The sequence below is a fragment of the Calliopsis andreniformis genome, chromosome 6, assembly GCF_051401765.1.
Source record: "Calliopsis andreniformis isolate RMS-2024a chromosome 6, iyCalAndr_principal, whole genome shotgun sequence".
NCBI lineage: Eukaryota > Metazoa > Arthropoda > Insecta > Hymenoptera > Andrenidae > Calliopsis > Calliopsis andreniformis.
In genome coordinates, this window is record NC_135067.1 from 7323251 (window position 1) to 7348176 (window position 24926).

The following is a 24926-nucleotide window of genomic DNA, read 5'->3' on the forward strand; positions in this document are numbered from 1 at the left end:
AATTTTGGAATACAGTTTGGATATTGTAGAATATGTTCTGGTGACAAAAAGAATAAAAAATGAAGTGACGTATTCAAAAAAAAATTCTTAAAAGAAATTGTAACCTTCTCATACTTCAACTGGTGTAGCTAAAAATTTAGATTAATGCTATGAAAATATGTTATAGTTCAAAAAATAAAATTTGTAGTATTTTAGTGCACATCTCAAAAATGAAAATTCTTTACTCAGAAAATTGGTGTAATTATATTCATTCACAACAAAATTTATCGACAAAAATAGTACTACACTTTTTCCTTGTTAATTACTGACATGTGTCTTCAACCTAAAGCGACAACCGAGGGTGAACTGAAATTAGCGTCAGTATTAAAATACAGTGACATTTACCTTACAATTTATCTTTTACTTTGACCCGTCTCATTTTCAACTTCTACTTCCAACTTTCGTCCCGTTTCCTCAGTCGCAACAAAAGCATGAAACAGCTTGAAATTTGAAACAGTTGAACATAGCAACCCTTCGCTGCCGTAATTAAAAAGATATTACGCGACAGCCACTCAAAATCACATCCAGCGGTTCAGCTAGACTCCGCGGACCCAGTTAGCATGAAATCAAACCCTATCGCGAAGCTTAAATCACCGCGAGGTCTTCCCACTCTTCTCCCGAAAGAGCAGAATCACAGAAAGCTCTTATCACGAGCACGTTAATTAGGGTTGTCGCATTTGACACAGATATGTGGGGTAGCGGTGACCCAGTCGTGAGACTCTCGCGCGATGACCCGCCACTCGGTTCACGCTGGCGAATAAGAGTGTCCCAGCGATGGCTCCGCCGATAGCTCACGCAACGCTGAATGGGTCAATCGATCAGCCACTTCGGTCACGTGACGAATTATCCTGTTGTCATTCGGCGTAATCGGCGTCAGGATGCGTGTAACGAGCGGAAGAAGAGGCGAGATGGAAGAATGGGGAAGGTAAGCAAGGAGAATACGCGAGGGCGCCGAATAAGGGTGTAACCCGGTCGATAAACCGGGGTGGGTGCGGTCCTTCCTCATCTCTCCTACCCCACAGCCCCGACCCCGACCTCGGCATGACCCCCCGAGCCCCGCCATAGCCGACCCCATCACGTTCCTCGCCCCCAACCAGCGCGACCTATCGCCTCGTCTCTTTTCTGACACACAATGAACCCCAACGAAGAACGCGTTCACGCATCGACCATGAGCTTCCGCTTCCCTTCTCAGGATTTGAGACCACAGGGATCATGGTGGAAGGTCGTGACACGGAAATGCGGATCACTGGTGGCTGATAAGTAGACTGCTGATCTCGATGCATTTATGGGGAGCTTTCATGTGCGAAAAAGTACAGTAGTTATATATGGATTGGAAAAATGTGCGAGGAAGAGTGAAATATATTTTTAATTACGTTCCGCTGTCCACGTTGTGTTCGTGAAAATAGACGTCGAGTAATTGGTAGAGTTACAAATTCCTATTTTCAGAAATGTGACGAGAGAAATGGAAATTAATTCCAGATTTGTTTTGCTATTCAATTGTTATAGAATTTAGGTAACTTTTATTATTCTGTACAGTTTTGCATAGTACAATATTGGATATTGAAATTGTACCATCTTATAGATATCAATGTGTTTGGTTTTACTGTTGCATGAGACGTATTGTCTGTATTTGTCATTGAAGATCTAGTTCCACTTTTTCTTAGATGTTTTAGATATTTAATTATCACGTTTATAATTACTTTTATAATCAATAAATAGTATTTCGTAAGTGTGTCGTAATTTTATTAATTTTATTAATAGTGTGTCGTAATTTTATTGTTCACTACAGTATGTGAATTTTGTACTTCCTCGTGTATTGAAATTTCTCATAAATCCATAAAGATCCGCAGTCTAGTAATAAGGTACTGACGGAAGTTGTTGCTCGATGGAGACTGTTCGCGCAATCTAATTATTTTCCTGTGCTGGGTGTTGATGAGAATCGATTTGAAGGGTTATGCAAGGTACAGGAAGTGGTTTTTGGGTTGCAGAATAGACGTTTATTAAGATTGAGAGCATACGTATGTGTATTTCGAAGAACACAGTTCAAAAAAGTATATTTTTCAGGAAAATCAAACTACTCACGACATTAAAAGAAAATTACTTATTATCTAAACAAATTATATTGTCAAACAAGATAGAATGTTCTAAAGAAATTTATTATTTGAATTTTTTAGGTGACGAATAGTTACTCGTTACATGGAATAAATGATTTTATTGATATTATTTAAATAATTTACAGTTGATACTTTAAGAATTCTTTAAATTTTTAGAATAAATGGACGTGTTTACTAATGATTATAACTTAAAATTCTCGTTTTTTGAATTGTGTCACTTTTGAAATACATCTGGGATATGTGAATTTAATATTTCAGTGGTCCATGTGAAGAATTATAATAATTTGAATATAATGTAAATAGAAAAATTAGTTATTTAAAATTAATAGAATACTCAAACTAACTTTAAATTAGCTTGCATTAACTATTCAACAATTCTACTATTTCTTCGTCTTTAGTAGACTCTAGTTCAATAATTGAAATGTAATTTATACCAGAAGTGTGACTCATTAAAGTAATTGATAGTGCTATCTTAGAGGATTCACGGATTAAATATAATAGTTCCAAATGGCAGGTTAACATTAATGTAAAAACGTTTAAGCGCTGCTAATATTATGGATAAAAAGAAAATGTAGCTTTAGACAAGACATCAGAGTTACAACAGTGCAAGAGAGAAAAAAGTTGTAACAGCAGTTTTATTAAAAGTTCAATTTCCTGGAAAAGAAAGTAATTATAATCGAAGCATGTATTTTATAATTGTTCTCTCTCCTGCGACATTACAGAACTTAATAGAACATTGCTTCGTTATTTCATGAAATTTACTCGGAAGAACGCTGACAATGTTTTGCACGTTAGTCGTGAAAAGGCTAATTGTGAGGGGAAAAGTTAGAAAATTTAATAAACATAATAATTTTCCAGGATAACTTATTAAAGATGAAAAAATATTCTAAAAATGTAATTAAGGAAATATGCGAATAAGGTGTTGCAGAGTTTCCTGGAAAGTTCATTAATATTTTACATAAGAAAAAATAAGGAAAACACGTATGCGTCTAGGTTGTGCAAAGCTTGTTAGAAAGTTATAACGAAAATACGAAGTACAAAAGAAACGACAACGGATACGAAAGAAACGTTAACTTGCTGCTGGTAAGTCTGAAGGCAAGAGGAAGTCGGCGATCAATGTAATCACGTGCTATTAACACTCCATTTCAAAATGTGATTCAGTTCTGTTGGCACGAGATTGATATCCGTGAAAAATTGAATTTTCACTTACTCTTTTTCTCCCTTTTCACACTTCTAATATAACTATTTATACACTACTCAGTTTTTCTGTCCAGAATTTTTACCACTACTGAAATAACTTCTACAAATGTATTTTTACTTTGATATATCGTCACATTTGAAGAATCATTAATTTTTAGATATGTGTAAAAATTAACTTTAAAAGTGATACACGTATCATTATTACTTCAATATTTAATATTTCACTTTAATTATTACTAATGAAATTATAATACTATTGTACACGTAAGAAATATTTTATTGATGGCTCTCCAAACTCAAAGGGTATCTATTAATTAATTTACATAAGAAAATAAACTGTTTGTTGTTAAATGATTGAGTATTTAATTATCAGCCACAAAAATTTTAAGCCAATTTTCTAAAATGTAATAATCGTGTACCTAATTGTTAATCTTTCAGCTAATTTATGATACGTAAAATAGAAAATTTATGCAGGCTTGTTATACCTAACTCCCATGACACAATTTTCCTAGATTTAATACCTTTCGAATATCACATCCTTTTCCTTCTACAGGAGAGTAAGAAATTGGAAGAATACTGGAAGAAAATTAAATTTATGAATCAGGGATTCAGTCTATTGACCTAAGGGTTACGAGATAGCGAGATTCAATTAACGAAGTTCAGTTTCAGAACTGTTGCGATTAACAGTTAATACCATCAATCATTGGAATATCTACAAGAAACCATTCGACTAAAATGCTTCCATGAAAACACTCTACCAATGCGTTTTTATTAGTGTCAGTACTGTTCGAATAATTTAACTTCAGGATGAGTTCGATTAACAAAGAAAGGTGCCGAAATATTACCTTCACTTTTAAAGAAAGTTTTTCCAGTAATAGACCTAAAGTGCTTATTGACGAAAGTGTCAATGTGAAATAGAAGTGGCAATCACACTGTATTCATCGGGAATTCTATCAGAGCATACTGATTTCAACCCTTTGCACTCTGAGGTTCTTATTTCCCATTCATTTTGTCCCCTTAGAAGAGACAACGAAGTGCAAAGGGTTAATTTTAAAGAAAATTGTTCATTTCATAAAATTTCTCTTCTTGAAACTTACGCTAACAAACATTTGAAGTTGCTAATGATTAACAGTTTGGAATCTCATGAATAAAATTAATGTTGTGAAAAAAAACATTAAAACAGCAAATACGTAGTTGCAGTATATCGCTGAATTATGAAATTTTCCTGCCCTTTATATATGTCAAAATCAAGGACACATCGACGTATTAGTGGTGTCTGTTCATATCCATGTAAATTTACATCAAACTATCCATCAAACGTTGATGAAACTAAATAAGCAATCGAGATATCAATTAAACGTTAATGAAAAATAAATACACAATCAAAATACCAGGTAAAAGTTCAATAAAATAAATAGACATTCAAGATGGTCATTGAAGAACAGGCATCCCTTTTTCATGTCGCGATTAACAGTCCTAAATATGCTACCAACGTACTATCCACCAATTGTGGCACTAAATTCTTCACGCTGTCAAACAGGAAAGGAAATGAAACGTTCGTCATCGATATTTTAACCGTCATCAATAATTGTGAACACGATCGCGTGTTTGCTCTGCTCCCACAAACGAATTTAACGGGTCGTTTTTTCGTTTTCGATTCTCTTTACAAAATCACCCAAGGGAATCTACGGCGAGTCTCGTTTCACTGCGCTATTTATCCGGCCGTGTATACAAATAATATATATTTTCTATTGGTTTCGCGAGAGTTCATCGACGCGTCTCGGCTGACACAAAGCGGAATCGAATGCAGCCAGTTCGTAACGATTGATCGATCGTACCTGTTATGTCGTGAAATGCATAAAGTCATTCGAACCCATTTTATAAATCAGAGTCTTTGTCGAGATCGCTCCTTTTTCAAAGGTAAAAGTTTTCAATCATAGAGAGATCAAAAGTCGACAGCTATGAAGTGTCGATACAAATTGAAGACATTCTTATAGGATTGGTTCTAAATATTCCAACAGTAGTGAAAAAAGGTCAATTGAACACGTGTGACCTGAGCATCTAAGTTGACTAGAAACTTTTTTAGTTACAGTAGTGGCTAACACTTTAGAGTATGATAATAATATAATAAATTAAATTAGTACCATAAGATTTCTTTATCATGTGTGTATAGGCTGTAAATGACTGTAAGTAGTTACTGTAAGTAACTCAAGCATATATTTTTACAATTTTATTTTCAAATAAAATATATTCCTTGAATGTTATGGAATTCACAATAGAATATAATGGAATGAATGATTCCAAGTGTTTGAATGAAAATGTATAATATGTATACACTGTATGTGTATATAGAACGTACAAATTAATACTGTACAAAATGATTTGAAATAAAAGAGATTAGTAGAGCAGAACGTGATACGATACGATAGAGGAAACATTTTCTATTCAATAAACATTTAGTGGTTCACAAATTTTACACATTTTAACTAAAATATTAGTTGTAAAAACTGCTATGTTATTTTTTTCCTCTGTTTGTCTTATTTGTAACTTTTACGAATAACTTTTGCTCAGGTTCCTTAATTTTAATTAAGAAAGGTGAAATATCTTTAGAATTTGAGCACATGAATTTGGGACTCCTTTGTGATCAAATTCGTAAGTCAAGATTCTATTGTTTTATGTTTTCCTTATATGTACATTGCGTAACTATGATGGACAGTAATATCAAATAAAAATATTTTAGTACTATTTACCTCTGAAAAAGATGCAGAATATTTAAAATAATCAAAAAATATAAGAAAACTCAATTTCACATTTTTCTTTAGTGACTGCTTTTCTCCATAGTTTAGCAATACAGCTTTAATACAATTAAAGCCAGCTTGACGATCAATTCTCCTGAGAGTTGCAAAATTGTATAAAGACGCTTACAATAAAGAAAGCTTAACATTATTTATTTTTAGGTAACATGAATATAATTAGAAGTCTTTATAAGAAGTGTATTATTAAATCAATTATTAAAGACCCTTGGTTTTAGCGTCACGTGTACCTATATGTATAAGTGTACCTATGTACCTACATGGAAAACGCAAGAAGATTGTATAATAAACGTGTCAAATAATCTTATTTTTATGTGCCTATTAACAACTTTCTGGAAAGCACAGCAGAAAAATATTTAGAATTTTAAATGAGCTTAGTTTCAGTAGTTCTGAGTAAGAAGCAGCATGTCGTCTGTCATACACAAATTCTGTCGTGCGCAACTGAGCTTCCACGAGCAAGAGAGCGCTCTCAGTTGTTCGCGAGCAGAGTCAAGAGCAACGCCAAGAGCGTAAAACGTCTACTATCCATAAAACAAAACAGGGGCCTGCTTTAAGGATCCTAGGTCTTTGTATTCACAGATTGCTCCTACCATGGGCGTATTGCTCTTGACGACCCTTTAATCCTCTTTACTTCTACTCGTAGGAAACTGCTGCTGGTTGTACAGACTTAAATTATTATACTACATCATTCTCTAATTTGGAGTAACAAGTAATGATACTACACAGATTATTCTGTAGGAGAAGATAATTGTATTAACTTATTGTATTGAAATAAAAATTGATATTATTGTTGAAAGTACTAACTTCAGGCCAACACTACTGTGTTACATGACGAAATTTGAAAAGAGAATTTCTCCTTTAAGATTTTTTATTAAAGAAATTACATGGTAAATTAATTCGAGTCTTTCTGTATGTTCTTACAATATATTCGAGTATAACATTTTTGTACAGAAAATTCTATTATACACTTCTACTATGTATACCTCTTCTCAAGCATCATTGCCCCTATGATTCAGATCACAGGTATTATTCATCTTCATAATTGATGTAAATGTAGTTATTGTTTGTCGAAGAATAATAAAAGAATAAAAATACTCTGAAAAAGTTACTCTGAAAAATGATCCAATGTCTTTTGCGATAAAAAAAAAAACAATATACAACATGACATTTTTCTCCTTTATCAAACGATAGAGCATATACAGCACACAATAAACCTTTCAAGTCACTCGACTGAATAGTTTCCTTAAAATCATGTCAACCAATGAAAAAAGGAGCATGGTGGTTGAGGAGAAATATAAGCAGAACGTGTAGTAGAATCTTCTCTATAAAAATATAACTACCTGAGAATACAATAAAAGCACACAGAAAGACTGAAAATAATTCACCATACAGTTTCCCTAACAAAAGAATCTTATCCCATTCGCCTCGTTTGACGAAAAGAGCTGGTCATGCTGTCGCGTCGTGAGATCATAAACTCAAATGACGATCGGAGCTCGTACTGCGAACGTACGAAATAAAAGTGTGCATTCCAATTTTCAGAGTAGTTACGAAGCATTAAACTCTGAGACGAATGGGTTGAAGAAATCAATTCTTCTAGAACAGTAACATAAATAAGAATTACTAAGCGATGCTTGACGTTCAGCTTACAGCGCGTCTAATTTCTTTGTACCCAGCAGTTATCGAATTGCGTTCCACCTACAAAGCAGACAATCAAGTCTACGAATACAGAAAGCGAAACAACACGCTCCCTCTGAAGCTCCGTGCAGCTCGAGGGTTAACAGAAATTCCTCGTCAATTTCCCGCGTCACAGTAGCCGCAAAGCGCGAGCTTTAGATTGGCATCGGATTCTTTGTCGCCAAGCGGGGAAATAGGGGGCCCGGAAATGCGAAAAGCCTCTACCCCTGGGATACGAGAGCTACAGACGGTCGTTCGAGCCGTTCAAGGCTCCTAAGCACGTAGCGAGAAACGTAAGGTAGCCAAGAGAGAAAATCGAACGCGCTGGCGGAAAGGAAAACGGATCCAACCGTTCCCGCGGCATCGATCTCCTCCGTTTCTCCTTTCCCTCAGCTTTGTTCCTTCGGGCTCGCTCGGCCTTCTCGTTTACGTTTCTCTGTGTTCTTTTCACGAGAACGAGTGCTTCTGCTCGTCATTTTCTCCTTCCTGCGCGTTTACCTCGATTAGAGGAAGAAGCTCGGTGTGTACGCCCACTGGACGAACGAACGCCCCGAAATAGGTTCCCTCGTGAATTTGGGAATCCTACGACTCCGTCGGGACTTCTGAAATAGGAATGATCTCGACACCTGGGCGGGGTGCTGTCTAAATGCAAGAGCGAATACTATTTGTGTTCGGGTGTAAATACTCCGTGTCTCTAATGGGTTTGTCTATTATGCTGGAGGAGAATGTGTGTGCTGTGTATAACTGCATAAAAAGTAGTAAAAGCTAGATGTTCAAGTACCTTTGTATGTACACTGTCAGACAAAAGCATTTGCTCCAAATATTTGCTTCTTTGTAATAAACTACAGTGATGGACAGAAGAAAGTTTGAAATTGATATTTGGATATTATACGAGTATTAGTTACTTGTATAATAGATATTTTATTTTATATCGATAAGATCCGCCCATTTTGAGGTATTTCTCCATTCTGAATAAAATAAATATTCAATAATTTTGTTTTGTAAAATTACTGTGTTTCTTTCATTTTAAATTTTCTTCTGTCTGCTGCTGTATACTTTAAGTTCCCAATAGCAAAATGTACAATAATTTTGTATTTTATTATTGCTATAAATATATGTAATAAAGTACTATGATACGATAAAATTGATTTGCACGTATTAAAGTAGTTTATCTAAAATGAAATAATGAGATTGCATTCATAAATGCCAAACCTAGTTGAAACTGTCTTGTATGTTAGAAACTTGCTTGGAAGTGCCTGCCAGAAACTTGGAACGAAATTAGTTCATTAATGAACGTATAGACAAATTACCACGATTATTTAAGCATATTAAATTTTGACCTACTATTGAAAACTTTTTAAAATAAGTAATTATTAATTTTGAACTTGTTTATTTCGTAAGAATTTCATGAAGATAGCTTTCTACAATACTACAAATTATCGAAATAAAATTGTGCATAGCCACTTAGGCTATTATGTAATGCTTACACCTATCGAAATAAATTCAGTGAACTCAATGATAAGAATAAGTATATAGCAAGTTTTGTACGACCAGTCACTTAATAGAATATCAAGTCTCTATGACACTACTAAGAACAATCAATTTATATGACAATATTGGCCATGCTATTAAGTAAATATAATTGCATTTATTTAGAAGCATGGATAAAAGAAAGATAAAACTCATTAAAACACATCAATTATTTCTCTACTATTTCTGCTTGACCTAGTTCCTGGAATCACTTTGTATAATAGCCTATACATAGGGTATCTTAAAATAATGAAACAAACTGAGACAGATGATTACTTTGTGCTAAAAGAAATCGATAGGTTCTTCAGAAGCTTGCAACTTGACGTTTTGTTCTCAACAAATAAGTAATTAAAATATTAAGATTCTGATATTCGAAGTAGGTATCTGTGTACATAATAACACTGTATATACTCGCAGAGAGATACGCCTGAATGTATCTCCACCTATCTTTAAACTAATTATAATTTCAATTATTTTTCATGCAGCAATACTACACACGATGTCATGGCGTTAGACAAAAACTTGAACTTAGTAATAAGATAATCTTTTCAGTAATAGAATTTTTGTTTACACACACACATATATATGTAAAATATAGAATATATAAAACACAGAAATATATATATAGAAATTTCAGTAAAAATGACCTTACTTGCACATCACTCTCACATCATAGTTGTAAACTTCAAGTTGCAGGGATGATTCGTTAAAAATACTTGAAAAGAACACTCTTTGAGATTGATCTTCTCACTCTCACTACCAAAACTAAACTGACTGTTCGAAGTTATGTATGACCTTTGAGAGTCATGGATGTTTCAGAATACAGAATGTACAGGCAGAGGTGAATAGAAGTCGGAGAATACGTCAATGTTTTTCGACTCCTGAACTTTATGACGGTACAAGGCTCAATATTTTCCCCACGTAGTCATTTTTATTATCGATAACTTCGTTGAATTTTGCTATCTAACAGATGTTATCTACAAAGTTTTTAAACAGAAAATACAAAGAGAAGAATATAAATAGCAAACCTAATTTTTAGTTCTTTTAGTTTTTAGTTACTTCTGAATTCACGTACTGTGTGCTTCATATGCGCTATACGTCAAGTGGAGTGATTAACCGAAAACGAATTAACTCACTCTTTATACGAGAACTCGTTTGCGTCAGGTAAAAAGAATTGGTTCACAGAAATATTTAATTCTGAACTCGTAACAAAAAAACATTAAAAATATACCGTTAAATCCAATATATTTACTGCGAATAAACAGGAGATAATTGATGTTCAAACATTTTTAGCATTTTAAACGTTAAAGTAATGTTGAGCGACATACGAAATTAATTGGAAATGGAAGTTTAATCAAATGGAAAAGCGTGTTTCACAATTCACTGAAAAATGTTAAAATTACAAAGAATGGAATAAAGTTGTTACGTATCAGTAATTGATTATTATAATCTCGATTATTATTATAATATATGATTATTATAATATAATTGATTATTATAATTATAATGAAAATCGTTTCATCAATTTTTAGTGTCCCATTCAATGATTAAAATTCCGCCATAATACAAAGTATATTAATATTATACATATATAAAAAGAGGGCTCAGAAGCTAATCAGTCTAATAATATAATAAGTCACGAAATATGAAAACGTCAAATTGTTACGTCACATGAGAGTTCTGTTGCTGAGAAGATATTTCCACGGAATAACTTATATTTTATGGAAAACTGACTTAGATTGATTCTCTTCTGAGCCTTCTACATGCTTCTAGCCAAAAAATGATTACTATCAAACCATCGAAGTGACCGAAACGATTGTTTGCTATATCTAGTATTGAAAAAAGGGTACAAGACTTTAAGGGGAGATAATATTCACCAAATGAATGGTGTAGCTCACTTTCATTTGAAACATGACATCGATTCCTAAGGAGGTCCCTATCTTAAGAGATTTAAAGTATCTTAATTGTTTATAACATTGAGAGTACCAATTTTTCGGCCCACGTTAATCAGGATCTTTACCTTTCATATGCAGAATCCTATCTACCTTCGAATTTCTGATATCATTCGGTTTATCTCTCTGTCTAAGGTTCATATTTAAAAAATAATAAACTAGTTTTGAGACAACTAAGTAAAACTTAACCCTCAGATAACCAACTGTTTGTACTGTTTAAAATAACTCGACGTTGGCCAGAGGGTTAAAGAAACATAAATGGGCGTTATTTTCTTAGCCATCAAGTGGTATAATATCAATGTCTACTACAGCATAATATGATAGAATTGTTGCAATTCCATTACATTATAAAACAGATTAGATGATGGTAGGGCAAAAATCTCCAATCTTCTTCTTATTAGTCACATCGATCTATATAAATCACAGATTAAAAGATACACTCGTACTTCATTTCATCATTTTGATAGTTTCACTAAGGTACACAAGTATTTCTAACCGTCACTATTCTCTCAGGTTAGCTACCACTAGCCCCTACCTCCTATTAGAACCTCAACCTGCAAACCCACAGATCACTCTCCAATTTCTGTTGGCACAAGGTTCTGGTTCCCTACGAGCAACCTCCGTGGAATCGATTAACTATTACCGAATTTATCGATGTTTATCGAATCGAATAAACACTGCGCAGGCCCGAGCCAAAGTCCTTCCAGGTACGATGCATAAATTGGGAGGTCCGTGCGTGGGTGCAGGGCGAGCGCAATTTATCGTGCAAGATCGAAGCTCGCTCGGTCTGCCGCAATTGGGTCAACGCGGTACGCCGCGAGGGGGAAATTAATTTTAAGACGCATCGACGTGGGTGGCGGGCCCACGATACGCGAAGACAGCGATGCAGCTGTCGTGGCAGTCGTCGAAACACGGCTGATCGATAACGTTTCCTCAGCAGCCCTGAACGTCTACTTATTCGTCAGAGGCGACAAAGGATTCGCGAAAGGTAATTGGGTCGCCAACGCGGCACGATCGCTCGATCCCAGAAGCGAATGCTAAACTGGTCGCGATGAGCAGGGTTCAATTTCCCCGAGAGTTTGGATCGAAGCGAGTGGCAAGTGGGTCACCAACTGAACGTCTACCGCCGAGTCAGAGTTCGCTAACCGGAAGCGCCCTGATGAATCTTCCCCCTGTCCTGGGACCCTAGCCCTCGAATATCGAGCCTTCCAGGGGGGGAAGTAATGCCATTGTGGGAAGAGGTGAAGAGGGATTTTCGAGCCATAAATCATGATCTTCTTATAAGGACGATGCAGCTGCATTGAAAAGACAAACAACCTGCTTAACCCCCTTGGTTAATATTCTCCTTTTTAAAGAAGTCTTATTTTTTTTCAAGTATCGTGAATGACACTAGAGCTCCATCCTTTGGACTGCTTTGTGTTGAGTTATATTAGTTATGTGATTTTACATGTATGTAAAATTGTCTATTCAGGTGAGGATTTTGAGTGTATTCACATGCTATAGTAAATCAGTGTGAGTGAATAAATAGATTTCAAAAGAGTGATTTAATTTTCTTATATATTATGAGTCAAAGGGTTTTTGAATCCTTTTCACTGGATTTTCATGTTAACGGCACAAAATGTACGAAACAAGGATAAATAATTTTTGATACGTCTTTATAAAAAAAAATTTGGAAGAATAAAATAATATTCAAAAGTGTGGACTCACAGCGATGTTTTACAGCGCTGTAGCAAGAAGACGTACTGTTTTTAATTGAAAGCTGAATTTTATTATTCACTACATAGTTAATAATGAAAAAAAAAGGAAACTGGTAAAGCCAATCTACTTATTTGGAGAAAAGCTGAGTAATCACAAAGATTTAATTGCAATTCTCGTGTGCACTGGAAGAATAAAGCTACTGTTTGGACGTACGTGCTATTTACCAGGCAAAGTGAATCAATTTGCGTTTAATTGTTTTTGAATAGATAATTTACCATCGACAGCTGGAGGTGGTCTCATAGGAGGACATTGACATCCTTCCCTCTAACTCAATGAATCCTCAACAGGGGCATCAATATTCTTTTATCTTATATATATAACCACTTAACTATATTTACCTCTAATAAATGTGTAAGTCAATTTTGCATTAAATGTCAATAATTACTTCTTCAACATTTATTTTAATGTTACCACACATTAAATAATTTTACAAATTCCTGATATACACTATACATTTATACATGTACTCTACAGTGTCCTACAGTATTGTTTTGACATAAGCTCAATGATAACTCACATTTCCTTGGACCTATTTTGACATTTCACCTGTCCCTTTGAGAAGTCGAATTTCTTACATTCCCTAAGCTGCTAATTAATTCCAAGTCATGAGCTACACATGTATCAACAGGATACATGCTCTCCGGCTAATGCAACCCGCAGACAGCTACACATTCAGATAATACATGATGGGCTAATGGAAACTTCTAAGGTAACAGTACGAGGGCGAGTCAATAATTATTCACAAGGTACCTATAAATTTTGTTTCAATAGAATAGAAAATCGATATTAAAATCATTTGTTAGCATAGTTTCTTTACTTTTCTAAAGAGAAGAATACTTAGTCTATTCTTCAGAGCTTTCTTATGCCCCCCCAAAAGTAACATGTTTCACCAATAATAATGATTCTGTCGAAGAAGGCATTAAGAGCATCGATTTACATCAGACCAAATGAAGGAAATGTTTGTTAGACCAAGTGTGACTCACTGTTCAGCCAAAAATGTTACTTCCCGAGAACACAAGGAAGCTTTTCCAAGTGTGTTAAAAAGCAAAGTAACTATGCAGAAAAATAATCTTGATCTCGATTCTCTATTTACCTTGAAATCAAGATTATACCTACATTATAGATAATTATTATCTCACTCTCGTAATTCTAAGAAAGACAGCGGAGCTGATACAAATATCGACGAGCTTATAACGTATAAATACTGCAGGAACTACTCTGACTCCCGAGTTCGGTCCATTGGAACAACGGGAACCGCCTTCGGGAACGTCGCGGGAGGGAAGTAGGTCACGGAGGTCAATTCGCGCTTGGAAACCTATAACCGTGCCTATTAACCTCGCGTAGGGGCGGAGGTAATTCCCATCCGATGGGAGTAGCGAACGAACAGGTGCTCCACGGAGCTACGGTTCGATCCTCGGAGCGACCTGTGTCTCGAGTCACGGTCCAAGTTCGCGCGCGGTAACTGGGTCAGCAGGTTGCAGCGGTACGTACTACAGCGATGGCCGTTTACCCACTGAACGCAAAGTGCATCCCTCCGTTCCGTGCGCTCGCCCTCGTAAACTGTCGGCTACGCGTATCGTGTAATTTCGACGAGAGCATCGCGTACCGAGCATAAACTAAAACGAACGGAGGGGGAACGACCAGCGAACGAGGATGGCCCAGAATGGACCAATTTTTCCCAGTTTACGGCGGAGGATTAAAGGATTAGGGCGGAGGCATTGTGTCTGGTCGAGGAATGGGCGATCTTCGGGATTTCTGACTTTTCTTCTCTTTCCTTCCTTGATGCTAGAAGTAGCGACGATTAAAGGGTGGATATTTTTATTCTTTACCGTGACTTGATATATCGTACGGCAAATCTGAGCTGATTTGATTTGAAATGAAAAATTGGAAGTAACTGGCTCAGAAAATCGTTACTGAGCTCGTTATTTATGATTATATTATTGAAGGGGAAAATATTGAATGAGTCATTATTTTCTTGTTTTAGAAGTTGAAGAGGAAAGAATCGTCAAAATAATTCCAGTGTGTGTGACAAATATAAATATGGTATAAAATATTTGTGTTATTTAGTGACTGCAGACAGCGAGGAAATTATTTTCATAATTACATTTTGAAGTGCTTGGAATAAAATAATTGTTTTGCGAAAATGAAATAGATATACGATATATATCTAATAATGTCATTTTAAATGTGATCTTTTTAAAAAAAGAGAATAAGAAAAAATTCGTTACTGAAATTAATATTTTGGTCTTCTAGTTCTATATAATTTGTACCCAGAGTTCTAAATTACTGACTTTGGTCATGTTCGTATTTCTAGCGCTAGAGATAGTATATTTGTATGTGTGTACACGATTGATTGGTTAGAACCCAGGTGCTTCTGGCAGCATACGATTTGTTAGAATGATGGCCTCTATCAAATATCAATTTTTTGAATTTATTAACTTTCCAATAGGTATAGATAAAAGATTCTATCGATAGACAAGGATATATTTCTTCGATTGCACAGAATATATAACTTATATGCCCGTATTTTCTAACCATTCAGAATTGAAGTTTTAAATATCGATTCTCGCTTATGGAGCTATTATAAAAGAATTCTCTTAATTCATTTTTTTTTCAGTTAAAATTCAAAGTTTAGCTTCCAAACACCCATTACGGCGTAAACTGTTTGAAAATAAAACTAATAACTGCAAATGTTCGTGCAAATTATACTTTGTAAACAGAACTACAAACAGTGAATACAAATAGAGATTTGCATTAATCTCTGGGTATCATAACGAGGATTTTTTTAAACAATTCGTATATCTCTGCAAACTATGTACATTTTGCATTTTTTTAAAATATTGAAGTTTCCTATAAATGCATAAGCACGCCATAGCATACTACAAAATTCAAAATTTTTTGTTGTACTTAACATTACTGAGAACTTAAAGAAACTTTGAATGTGATACACACTTGCAATTACTGGATAGATTATATCGTCAGTTACAGAAATTTGAAATTTTCAATATTTTAGAATTTTTAAGAATGTCTCATAATATTGTCTTTTGTGTCTACTAGTGTAATCTCAGTGGTGAATACTGTTGCAATATTGTATCATATGTACATCTTATAGTGGATGATTCCAATCGACGTTAATTCAAAATTTTATATTCATGTTTGGACAAATTTAGATCTTTTGAAAGATCTAAATCTTTTGAAGAAAAATACAATAAATTTTAGATTTATTTAAATTTCTTAGATTTATGCCTGTACTATAAACAGAATTAACACAAAATATAAGCAGAAGGAACTACTATATTTGTTACTTTCAAACTAAGAACAATCATTTCACAAGTAAATGTCATTTGCGACGTTGTTTAATGAAATATTGAGTCTAAACGACGACACTCAGAAGAACCAATGAATTTTCACTAATTCAGCAATAAATTTCTAGTAAATCAAGTGAAATTGGAGTTACCCAAGTCATTTCAAAAACTTCATATTGATCAAATTATGAATTTCTAGCACACCATAGATACTAGTTTAACAAAAATCATTTTCAAGGCGACGCACTTAAAGAACAGCTGAAGTACCACTATCCACTTATCTCTGTTTCTGAATTTGAACCTAAACAACATTCTACAGATGTTCCTTCGAGACCTTATTCCTCACAAACTAAAGAAAAAGGGAATCGCAATTTTTTCAACCGACGACGTAAGACTATCCTCTTAAGATAACTGGGCCGCACCCTGTTACGAGAAGATTATCTCGACGGTGGTCGGTCACGAAGTAAACCGTCTTCTCGAAGGATTCCTTTCCTCGACGCGTCCTCGTTCCACCACCGTCCAGGAATACGTAAAGAAGGAGCTCTAGCTCAGCAAAAGCGGCGACGGAAATTCATGAGATGCACTATCAAGACGAGTACAACCAGTCGCGGAAGCAAAGTGCCTGGCACGTTTCTTTCACGAAACTCCTCTCAAAACTACCAACTTCTCTCTCGACCAATATCCACCGTTTAGCACAAACAAAAACCTCGCGAAACTCAGTACCACGCGATCTTCTTCAACTAAAACTGTCTAGAGCTCCTACGGACACTGCGAGGCAAGCTTGCCTTGACGTGCGCTGTTCCCTCACAAAGTACATAAAAAGAACATCCAAAGACGTTCAAGAAGAAATAACTGTATCACTTCCTAAAAGTATCCTGTCCTTTATTACAAACGCATGACCAATTCAATCGTAGGTTATACTACTACGAATTAATTTTAAATTGTACTACTAGCATCCACCTCAGAGCACAAGACATTCCCTGACTCGCTGTACATCGCGAGGAGGCCAGCCCACGTCGAGGGCAGGCTCGCCTCGCAAGGCAGCCTGGCAGTGTCCGTGCTCCGCTCGAACTTCGACGAAAGCTTCCTTACCGTCCAACGACACGCAATGTCTCCAGGCAAATATACGCATATCTCCTGGCTCGCGTTCACCTGGCTCACGTTAAACGACCCCGCGGTGGCATTCGTCGTGTTCAGGGCGGCGCGATCCAGCAGTCCTCGAATCGGTCTCGTGCGTCGATCGGTCCTGGTCCGCGCGCCGAGGACGCTCCTCCCGTGGCTGCCCTCGATCGCGGTGGTCACGCGCGCGACGTGTTCGTGGCTGTCCTCACGGCAGCGGGTCTCGTCCAGCCGCGTCGCGATTACGACACGGGAGCCATCGCCTGGGTCTCATGTTCTCGCGAGGTCACTGGGCTCGCTGGGCCCGCCGATCGGTCCCAGCACCGCGATAACGATCTCACGCGGCGGAACGTTGCGAGGGAACTGTCCTCTCGACAGGAGCAGCCGGCTGACCGAAGGGTGGGACAGATTGGCCGCCGACGCCGCCGCCGCCGCTGCTACTTGCCGAGGTGCTACTGATAGCGGCAGTGCTGGTATCGCGATAGCGGAAGCGCGCGCGGGCCAAGCACACACCCGAAAGACGCGGCAGGCGATGAAGAAAACAGCAGGCGGGTGAAAGGGGAGCGACTAGGGGCGGGGAGGAGGGGCAGAGGTGCAACGAAGGAGGAACGGGGGGTGGGCAACCTGCGCGCAAGCGTCGGGGAACCGTGACAGGGTGTAGCCGCGCTCTGGTTGTCAACCTGCGAGGGACCTGAGACGCACGCTCCGTCTTCGGGACAGGTGAGAAGTTGCGGTCCTTTATCTTCGCGAAGTCGTTAGCTTGTCGGGACACGGCGAGATGTACGGATTCTTCTGTTTCGACGCACGACGCGTTCGAGAGGCGGGATTGCGAGGGGAGCTCGAGATACGGGGGTCGAGTTGGACGGAGTGCGAGTGAACTGGTGACGGTACTTTGGTCGGCTGATTTTACATCAACTGATGAGATGGATTTGTGGGGGAACCTTGTTTTATGTATGAGGGATTTTCGTTCGGGCAAATTTAGCGATTTCTTTTCACTTGCTTTTGCTGGTGACTTTGTGTAAAATGAGTTGAGAAGGGGGAAAGTTTTTTAATTTGACGTCTTCGCTTTGGATGAATGTATTTTGAATATTTGGTGGTATGTGTTCACTTGATACAACAATTTATTCAATAATCTATGGTGATTATTATTATTGTTATTATTAATGTTACTAACATGATTATTATCAAAAATGGTCAGACAATTCTTTGGTAAAAATATCAGTGGAAGTAGGGAACAGACGTCTTAAAAGAAGGTGGAAACAAAAGACAATAATGATTTAATGGAAAAGCGTGAGGAAAATGTGAGAAAATTATTGTTTCCAAAATCGTCCTAATATCTTAAGAATCTTATAGGTATAAAGATTCGCTTCTTTTAAACAGTTATAGAACTTAAAATTAGAACAAGTAGACAATGAATGATTATGCACTCATGAGAAAGCTGAGTCTGTAAGAGTGCAGATGCACAAATGTGTCAAAATTTAGAAAGTATTCAAAGTAAAGTACGCGTTCTATTCTCAAAAAGACCAAATAAATTTTAATATACGTTTCATTTCGCTATTTGTATTTATAACAGCATGAATTTGCTTAAATATCAACAGTCTAGTAATAAGTGTCAATTATTCACCAGGTGCGTACATTTTACGAATACTCAGTGCACTTTTATTTTAAATTTTATTTTAAAACGTTTGTGTTGTGGAATCATCCCTTTATGTTGGATTCAGCGAGCAGTTCATTGGCATTCCATACTGATTATTATCCAGCAATTTTAGTATAATGAAGTATAATTACCAGAATGCATTAACAGACTGATAATCGAAACTACCTAGGGTCTAATCTGCACTTCTGATTGGATACAATTGACGAGATTGGAAACGCATCAGACAATAGTAATGAGCTTGTTTTGAGTTAAATGTACGTTTATCTGACATGAGCTCTGCATTCACATATAAAATTTATTTGGTTGATTATATTGATAGAATTCGAATTACATGGCTCTAAATATTTCACATAACGATAGTAATTATTTTGGTTACAAAACATTTTTTGGAACCAAAAAATATTTTGATTATAAAACAATTTTTTAGAACCAAAAAATTTAATGGAACCAAAACTGTAAAATTTCAGTATTAAACATGTCATCAATTTATCATCCATTGATAAAACGCTAATCTGATTCATTTAATTTCATTTTATACCTTTTGTGGAAGGATTCGATTAAGAAACTGAGTTAAATGTGAGGAAATTCCTCATAGATACTGAATGAATGTTATTTGATATCATTAGTCCAATATATAAATCAAATTTTCCAAATTTCCCTGCAGCAGGGACGATAATGCCGGCGCATAAATAATTTCTTTCAAAATTATTTTTATTATTTTTATATTTTAACTTCTTCTCTAAATTTATTTCAACCAGAAGAAAATAATTTTGTCGTAATTTAATTATTTAATACATCACTTATTCTATATGGGATATTTCAGTTTTCTATTTAGGATTTTGTAGTCGACATTCAATTTCTCGTACCTCTGTTAATAATATTTGAATCTAAAGAGAAACTAAACGTACACATAATCTACCAATATCCCCGAGGAAATTAATGCAAATTATAGAACTCAGATAGAGTAGTTAGAGAATTTACTCGTTATAAGCTAATTACTATATTCATCATATTTAAGAACTACTAAACAAGTTTCCCTATAACGCACTTTCATGAAACTGTCCACGTACGAAATAACCTCACAAACGCGTTCCTACTTATCTCAAGACTAAAATGTACAATGAACCTATGCACATCAAGACAACTCTGTATCTTCAACCATTTTCGATATTATGCCCAACAACGTTCACCCTACAGCACACAAGATTAAAAGCTCCTAAAAAATAATACTACCTGCCGCTACACTTTCTTCTCCCCAAATCCCAGAGACATCTCAAGTCTCAAACAATCTCACACTTCAGCCTAAAATACTCTCATCGCAATAGCCTCTCAAAACGTCCTCAGACCTCTCCACCATCGCTCGCCGAGCCGAAAGCTCCGAAGTCGACTATGCTACCTTACCTTCTCTGCCGAACTTGCGTTTCTTCTTGCCGAGGCTAGTGCCAGTGGAGGAGCTCTTGCCAGAGCCCTTGTCCTTGCTCTTCCAGCGTGTCAACATGTTTCGCAAGCGCTTCAGCGTCTCGAACGTCGGCCGAACCGCGTGAACCGCGTCATTGGCGGGAATCGCGCGCGGCCGCGCTTTCACGACTCGCAGCTCGCGATCGGCCGCGCCGCGGGGAGATCCGCGCGATGCTGCACCGGGGTTGCGCGCGTTTTCACGCGGTCTCGCCGCCTCTGCGTCCCGCTCATTACCGACGCGTATCGTCGTCTTCGTCTAGCCCGTTCGCCTACAGACCTGCGGATTCACGAGGTGATCGAGGCTGTCGGTGACATTCGTTCGATCGTCCTCTCGCGGGGGACACGTCGATCAGGCGTTGTCGATCGAGACGGGGAAGCTACCTAGCGGGTGGAGATTGGATCGTAGCTGGCGGCTACGGTAGGACGATGCACGGGTATCGGGAGAGAGGATCAGCAACAGTCGCGGCGTCGCGGCGCCCGTGACGTCGCCATCTTCCGGTCGCGGCGAGTTCCAGCGCGCGGAGGGTGGGTGCACTCGAGCGTGTCGCGGACCGAATCGGATCACTGGGTCAAAGGAACGGCTGGCAGCCCTTGCAGGGACGCTGGCCCGTCTTGTTCGAAGCGTGGCTCAGCTAGCGCGCGACGAGCCGAGGATCTTTGCTCGCCGAGCAAATTCGGGAATCGCAAAAACGCATCCACCGCCTGGGTTTTCGCGTTCGATATTTCAGCGCGCCCCCAGAGCGCAGGACTCGAGGGGGTTAGGGCCGATTTACGTTTACTTGGGTCCTGCACCAGGGTCAGGGTGGGTTCCTTGACGATGGTGAAGCTTGGAGTCTCAACGCGTCCAGGTTTTCTGCTCTGCCTCCCTTAAGGTTTTGATTATGTCGGCTACTTCGAGCCCTTCGAGGGATCGTGAGAAAAGATCAAAAGCCGAGGGGCGGGTCCGAAGCTTCGCAGAGCGAAGGAGAATTAGAGGATCACTCGAAAGAAGAAGGACAAGAGGAGAAGAGAGAAGAAGACGATTAGAAGGAAGAAGACGAGCAATATTATGAAGTGTATTCTGCTCATGATTTCGACAGTGCTCGAGACTGATAGCCACTTGTGTATTTAAACAGACACCGGGCTGAATTTCAACGAACAGATCTCCCTGAGAGAACTGGGGTCGTTGACCAGGCGACAACTGTCACTGTCCCACTGATGCTTCCTCCCGCACTGGCTTAATTAGGAACATCGACGACAAGGGTGACCCGAGCACCTCCCCTTGATCCTACGAACCTTTCCTTTCCACGTCGATTGCGCGGTGAAGGTCGTGACCGAGGAAGAGCCTATAGACACCGCTCCTCGTTCAGGGTCTAACTCTGCACAATCTTTGCAACGAATGAACGATCAAACCTGGGACAACTGAAGAATCTGACTGCTGACAAAATCCACAGTATCCTTCAAACAATGACAGATCAAGAAGGAGAATAGAAAAAGTTGGCGAATCCTTGCTCCTCGTCGCGAGATGAACAGACCAGAGGATTCCACTAAGAGCAATTATTTGTCTCCATGAACGGATCAAATGAGTAGTATTGTCTTAGGGTAGAATCAGCCGGGGCGCAAGTTTCTGATCAAACTTTGGACCAGAGACGTTGACAGGGACGAGCTGACAAGAGACGACCGGCGAAACAGGCGACAACGCGGCGTTTCACGGGCAACCGGCTCGACAGCAGCACCACCACCCTCGACGATCTCCGAATTCGCTGGTTTCTCTGCGTTTTCACCGGGCCACCACGAGCCAGAACCGCGACTAGGACCGTTGCGTGCTCCTCCCTCGCGAACACGCGTCCTCGAAGGTCGCGATCGATCGTACCCCTCGAAAAGAGACTTTTCTCGAGCGTCGAAACCGGCGGATGTCAGAAACACGGTACAACCGGCACAACTACCACCACCAACGCCGTCCTCGCACCACCACCACCACCACCTGCGCGTCGTTACACAGGCTGCGCCAACGCCGGTAGCATCGGAGCAGCAGCGGCACCACCGTCGAAAACCCGCCGAACGATACGTCGTCGCCGGGATCTGCCCGAGTCCCGGCATTACACGCCCCCCTCCCTTCCTTCGAAACCCCCTACTGCCCCCAGTCTTTGTCTCCCTTCCTTCTCCCTTCGGCCGCGCGCGCCCACCCTTTGGTCTTCCCTTCGCATGACGTCACGGGAATGGAGTCGGGGATCGATCCCGAACGCCCGTCCCGCCAACGCATCCTCCCGAATGTCGCTACTCACCGGCCGGAAAACATTCGACCGACTCGCGACCTCTCTAGACCTCTCTTCCGCGTTCCCCCCGCCAACGCCCCTGCCCCAGGTCTCCAACGTGTGAATCGAGGGATGCGTGGACACGTTTTGCGGCGTATCGCTGGATCGCGCGGCAAATACACGTCCTGGACGATGGGAGGGGTAATTTGTGTTGAGTGATTCGTTTTTGGTGCGAGGGATTCAGGTGTTTGTCATGGATGTAGGTCTTGATGGGGTGAGTGAAGTGGGGTGTATGGTTGATGCGGATCACTAGATAATGAACTTTGGAGTTTGTGATTTGTTTGTAGGTTTCGGAGTCTTGCGTCATCCCTCCCTTGGTTTATGGTGCAGTTGAGGTAAAAGTATGGGTCTGTGATGGAAGAGCCTTGGCAATTTGACCAAGGTCTGGATTGGAGGAATCGTGTATGAGTAATCGTCGAGTTGTGTTACTATGCAGTTGTGTATTTATGCTTCAGAGCAAGATATTTTATTAGGAGTAGGTCCTGGGGATAAGTGAGGTTTGTAAGTTTAGTTGTGTTGAGAGTTAAACTATCGTCGTTTAACTTGATATTACAGGTACATCATACTTGTAGGTGAAAGTATGATGAAAATATTGTTTCGTCATTGACATTTGAGTGTCCCATTTCTCTGTTCCATGGAATTACATCCTGTATAACATCATAGCACTATACGATTGCATTCCTATGAGGTGTAGGCTTAAGGCACTTAACAAATATCTATCGAAACATTCTACTCTATTTCTCCATCCATCATTTCGAATCTTTTTGTATCGATTTAATCTCTTTTAACTATTAAATATAATAAATAAATACGTACATACAAAAGATCTTTTCTTTTCAAGACAACGAGCGACAAGTTTATCAAATCAACCCTTTCTCCGAATAACTTAACATCGAAGACAGTTGACGACCATCTATCGTGACACTACTTGCGTCAATTCAGCTTGCATCAAAATACTAACGAAGAACACATGTAAGAAAAGGTTTCTCCTTATCAAAGGGACCAGAGAGAAGCTTCTCAAATTGATTCTCTCTTCAACTAGCTTAAACTCTGACGCGACGTGATCGACGAAATTTGCTGGCACAGTCCTCACCCTCAAATATCGGCCATTCGCATCTGCACTCCTGTAGAATGCGCTAATTTGCATACATATTGAACGGCACATCGGCGATTCGAAGATTCTGTTCCCTCAGCTTTGCCCATTCGGGGTACAACGGACAATCGGCCTTCTTAAAAGGAGCTCGAGCGCGTTTTCGCACGATGGCAGAAACTACCAAGGATCTCTCAAGCGCGAAAAGCTGCGAAACTTCCGAAATTATGAAAGTTTAATGTCGCACAGTAAGGTCGTGCGTTTGATTTTGCATGAACAAGCCGGAAAGGCGCTTTGCAACTCGGCACAGAGGACCTGAGTGCGCGGCTCTCTTTCCTCCCCGCTCCTCTCCAACGCGTCTAGTCGCTTTTACCGGCACTGAGGCGGTTCATTTTAATTTCACTGCAGCGTCCAAAGACCGACAGATCTGAATTTTCAAACGCGAATACCGATAAGATTCGTTCGAGCAGCATCCTTTTATTATTATTTATCGAGCTGCTGGCCTTTGGGGAGTTGTTTGATCGTCAGTGATCTTTTTATTGAACTAGGAAGGCAAGCACAGAAGAATTCAGAAAAGTATGTGCACATACAGAACATAGCCAGTCATGTTTAAACACATTGTATTATTCGAGAAATGTCTTTGCTCGTTCACTCCTTTGCATCGTGTAAATAACTATCAGATATGACGTGAAAATATGGTTCAACGTATTTCTAGTACATGAAATAGGGGATGATATACATATTTTCATATGATGACTGACAGTTACGAGTATTACTAATAATAATTAATGGGTCTTGTCTAAAAAATTTCTGTCGATGAAGAATTTATATTGAAGTTTCGATTAGAAATTGTATAAATACTTGCAAGCAGATTAAATTAATGGAACTTTCCTATTGGAAAAGTAAATTTAATAAAATGCAAG

At 38.6% G+C, this 24926-nt stretch overlaps 1 protein-coding gene and 1 long non-coding RNA gene across 2 annotated transcripts in view; one reads left to right on the forward strand and one right to left on the reverse strand.

The window, feature by feature from the left end:
- LOC143181058 (uncharacterized) overlaps window positions 1-24926 on the reverse strand; it is a 219603-nt gene that overhangs the window by 164663 nt on the left and 30014 nt on the right. The gene's annotated exons all lie outside the window — the stretch shown is intronic.
- LOC143181060 (uncharacterized) lies at window positions 21741-23794 on the forward strand. Its single transcript, XR_013002225.1, has 3 exons — window positions 21741-23127; window positions 23201-23410; window positions 23486-23794. It is a non-coding gene; the product is annotated as an uncharacterized LOC143181060 (long non-coding RNA).